Source organism: Arvicola amphibius, chromosome 2 (assembly GCF_903992535.2).
Source record: "Arvicola amphibius chromosome 2, mArvAmp1.2, whole genome shotgun sequence".
Lineage (NCBI taxonomy): Eukaryota > Metazoa > Chordata > Mammalia > Rodentia > Cricetidae > Arvicola > Arvicola amphibius.
This window is the reverse complement of record NC_052048.2, coordinates 15,315,306-15,320,327: the sequence shown is the minus strand read 5'-3', so window position 1 is coordinate 15,320,327 and position 5,022 is coordinate 15,315,306.

Below are 5,022 nucleotides of genomic sequence, written 5' to 3'. Positions count from 1 at the left end.
AGGAAATATAAAGGCATCTACCCGCCCAAGGTCAAAATAGCATCTTGGTAAGAGGAACCTGTAGTGAGAGAAAGGCCCACCCAGACATGTGGAGCAGCCCCGCCTGCACCCCGGAGAGGAGCCAAAAGTCCTCTTGGTGATTCTGGAAGCCATTATATCATCACCCAAAATAGCACCATTAATACCACATGGGTGTGCCTTTCATTTACTCAAGGGCTGGATGCTACACGAGGCAAATGTGACCTGGAAAAGAAAAGAGAGTCTCTCTGTAGGCTCACAGTGGGTGTTGGAAAAACCACCCGAAACCCCGAACTGCGAGCTGCGACATTTGCTCCCTGTCCCCAGGGAGCTGTCTAGACAACCTCATCCTCTTAACTTTCAGGTAAAAATTGGTGTGAACAAAGACAGTTTCAAAACAAATTCAGATCAAGATTCCTCAGAGGGTGTGAAAACAGGGTGAGCCATTTATTCTGTTGATTTTATCGACCGCTGGCCCGGCCATTGCTTTACTTATGAGACACTCACGTAGTACATATAGGCAAAATGGAAGGCCAACCATCATTCTACCAGTTCTGTGACAATTAGTCCCTTTCATCCTTAAGAAGACTGCTCAGTCAGTTCCAGTACTAGTCTTGTGTTACAGGTAGGTAAGTTGAGGCACAAAAAGGTGCAGTAGTTTGCCCGAGGATTCACAGTGCTAGAATCCTGGGGAGCTTATTTTATTTGCCCTTTTCCCCCTCCCCAACCTATCTCCCACCTAGGGGCCCAGGATTTTTCTTTTTCCCCAGGATGTTGGGAGCGGTGAACCCCCAGATCCTGAAACAACTTGTTTTCCCCTGATCTGAGTGCCTACAGCTGCATTGAGCACGAGACCCTCAGGAGTTCCAGATGGCAGGAGAGTGGTTTCTGGTGCGTTTGGCTGGGGCATGGCTATCTCTATATAAGCTGCCCCTGAGAACAATAGAGAGAGGCATTCTTGGGGCATTCTGGCTTCAAGGATGACCTGTGTGTCTCTGTCTGTCTGTCTCTGTGTGTCCGTGCATTTCCATCTCCAGACTCTTGCTTGTGAACTGTATGGCTGTGCATAGAGTGCAGATGGGTGTCATGTGCAGCACCAGGAAGAGAGAATTGTGCTGTTTTACAGCTTATGAATTGATCTCCTCCCTACTTTTCTTGGTCTCATGGAGTCTAATGACCTGGGACTGCTTTCACCTTCTGAGTGCTGGGACCATGGGCACATGCTGCCATCACTGGTTTACATGGTGCTGAGGACCAAAGCCAGAGCTCTGTGTACACTAGGCAAGCACTCTGCCACCCGAGCAACAGCCAAAAGCTTCTAGAGCCTCCCCACCTTATTTGCAAGAAACAGTGGTAATGGGTTCCTATGCAGGTGGGAGACTAAAAGGAGATATGAGTATAAGGTTCGTGTGTGTGTGTGTGTGTGTGTGTGTGTGTGTACATACAGAGGCCTCTGGATGTCTTCCTCTATGACCCTCTGCCATATTGCTATGACACAAGGTATCTCAATGTACCGGGAAGTCACCATTTTGGCTAGGCTGGTTGGACAATGCACTCTTTGGATCTGCCTGTCTCTGTCACTCAAGGGGGGCTTGTAAGCACACACAGCACTACTTGCTGGGGATTTGAATGCAGGTGCTCCAGTTTGCACAGAAGTGCTCTTTCCCATCAATCCATTCTCACTCCCTGTGGAAGGCAGCATCCCAGACCATCCCCACAGATCATCCACTCTTGGTGACAACACACTGAGTAGCTTTTATATGCAAGCCTATGTGACCAATGGATGTCACGGTAGTGCCCGAATGTGACTTCTGAGGTCAGGCACAAAGGCACCGTATCTTCTTCCATCATTGACTGCCTACTCTGAGGAAGCCAACTACCCTATAATGGGGACCTATGGGAGCCTAGAAAGACTCCAGAGATGGCGGGAGACCCCCACCACAGTAATCCTCAATACACAGATCACGTGGGAGTCATGGCTGTCTAGTCTAGTCAGGCCTTCAAACGACAGTAAGCTCTGCTGACATCTTGACAAAGACCTTGTAAGATATGACAGAATCTCCCAGCCAAGAACTTCTGGATTTCTGCCCCCCCCCCCCAAATATATGAGACTATATGTATTTAACATCATTTTTCCCTACTAGTTTTGGGGCACTTTGTTACACAGAAGTAGCCGGCTCATATATTTAAAATATTTCAACTATTATTTTTCTCTGATAGGTTAAATCAGACTCTTATCTCCCATTACAAGCACAAGTACCATGAACAGAGCTTGTCCTAGGCACCTCTTCCTCTTAACCAGCCGATCCTTCTCTCTGCTCTCCACTGACAGTATGTCGGCCTCCTCCAATCTCCCTGGGCACAGTCTGGAACAGTCCATGTGGTTGGCATGGGCCTTTCCTTCACATTACAGCATAGGTCTGGGTCCAGGCTGAAGGTTCTCATCTGTTAAAATCCACACCAGTGTTCCATTCTGTCCTACAAGGCCTTTTAGGATTTGGGTGTAAGATGTCGCCTACGGACTGGTGTGTTGAACACTTGGTGCCAGCCGTGGCATTGTTTGGAAAGGTGTGAAAACTTGGGGAGTTGAGGCCTTCTCAGTGGAGGAAGTAGGTCACTGGGGCTGGGCGCTGAAGTTGGCAGCGCTGCTCCACTTCCCCACCCCTTTCTGGTCCGCTGGGTGTGAGCAAGCAGGTTCCCATCTTGCTGCCAGGCTCTCACTACACCTCCCATGAACCATTAAGTTGCGGTTTTCAGGGATGTGACTGCGACCACAGGAAAGGTAACCAGCACAAGGGACTACTCCCGCTGGCCTCCTCCTGTCACCTCACACCAGTCGTTCCCACGTCGCTGTCATCGCACGCAGCTCCCAACGCTCAGGCCTTTCTGTTCCAGGAGAATGTCAAGAGCTCTATCTGCCTGGGCCTTTGCATGAGGTGGTCTCCCACCGTCCCATTCTCTTTTCCCCACATCTCCACTTGATTGGTTCAATCCCAGCATGGCTGTGATGAAATCCCTGACCGAAGCAACTTTGAAGGGCAGTGACCCAGAAAGGAACTGATACAAGGAGCTGTCCCAGGAGGGAGAAAAGGCATATGTGGGCTCACAGAGCCCAGGTACCGTCCCTGACAGTAGGGGAGAAGCAAGGGCAGCAGAAACGGAGGCAGCTGGTCACCACATCCACAGTCAAGAAGCATCAGCCACACAAGCTTGCTGCAGCTCAGCTCTTCTCCATGTGCACAGTGCAGGATCTAAAGTAGGGAACGTTGCCACCCAGAGTGGGCAGCTCCTTCCACCTCAATTAATGAAGTCAAGACGATTCCCCAAGGCATGCCCAGAGGCCAGCTCCCAGGTAATTCCAGATCTGTCAACTTGGCCGTCAGTCCTCACTGGCACACCCCTCTATGTGCCGAGTCACAAGCACATTCTTGTATATTGAAGAGTGTTTGGCATGTGATAGCCACCTTAAATAATGAATTTCTCAGGCGTGGCCTTGTTAGCCAGAAAATGAGGCTCTGTAGAGTCCTGTGAGCAGTTCACATGCAGAACGGAAACAGAAGAAAATGCTCAATAAACATTTTCCTTGTTCTCTCTCTATACAAACTCATCTCCTATTTCCTAAAATTACAAGAATCCCAGGCCTCTAGCTGTGGCTTCTTGTCATGACCTCTGTGTGTTTCCTCACGTTCTGTGTTGTTCTAAGACTTCCCTTAAGCCTGCTTGCTCTTTTTGGTCTCTATGGAAGTTGTTAGTGCAACTGTGCCCCCTGGTGGCCACATCATCTTTTTTTTTCTCTTTTTGAGACAGGGTTTCAAAAGCGGAGGTTGGCCTTTGATCCCCCAGCTCTGTCTCCCCAGGGCTGGAATTATAGGTATGCACCATCATACCAGGTTTGCTTCAGAAATGGCATTTAGTGAAAAATGTTATTGAAGGATATGTGTGTTTATGGCCATTTACAAGTAATTTCGAAGTGGGAGATGCAAGCCTCAAGTTTGGGATAAAGGTTTAAGACCACAAAAAATATGGTCTCTATATCTGTTCAAACCAGAAATATGTTCCTTTTATAGCCTTCTAGCTTGTTCCTAGTGGGGCCCTGACACCTTCTCTGAATTAGCTTTCTCTTATCTGGAAAAAAACCAAGTCAAACCAAAGCAAACCAACCAAACAAAACCAATGAGCCTCTAATTGATTTCTACTGGGCACCTCCCCCAACTCAAGCAGATAGACATTTTATCAAAGGTCATGTTTTTCTTGGGCTCCTATTCTGCTCAAAAGCATCCATGAGCTCCCACTAATGTGGACAATAGAGCCACACTCCCTGCCATGGCATCCGAGATTCCTCAAGGCCCAGGCTCAACCTCTTTTCCAGGTTCAATCTCTTCTATTTCCCTGTCCCTCCCCATCTTCCTACAGGGAAGTGTGAGACATACCGATCAGTCCTGGAGAGCAAGCCTGCCCTCCATCAGAGCTCTGCCGCATCCATGGGCATCCTCTATACCTGAAATGCTGTCGGCTCCCATTAGTCAGCTGAGTCCCACATGACTCCATGGCAGCTCCCAGCCCCGACTTCCATGCTCCGCCTCCGGGTCCTGCCACACTGCAGACTGTGCCACACTGGTTGTTCATGTGTTTGACACCACAGCTCGGTGGGGTTTCATTTGTTTAACAGTGGTGTGTGTACATGAACAGTCATGAATATTTGCTGGAGGAGTCAATGTCCCGGCTGAAGTTTTTGTTTGGGGATTGATCTGAGAAATGAGAGAGCATGCACAGGGATACTTAGAAACGTTGACATTGGAGCCATGTTGAAGACTCAAAAAGTCATAATTACTCCACAGGAGAAATATTTTTCTACCCCAGTATTCTGTGGTTATTATTCACTTCCTTAGGCTGTGATGGGCACAATGGTTTCTGAATTTCTTCTTTATACTGAGAGGATGAAGGGGGAAGAAGTTGAGATGGCAGCTTATGTCTTCTGGAAGTGCCAATATCTAATGCAAGGTC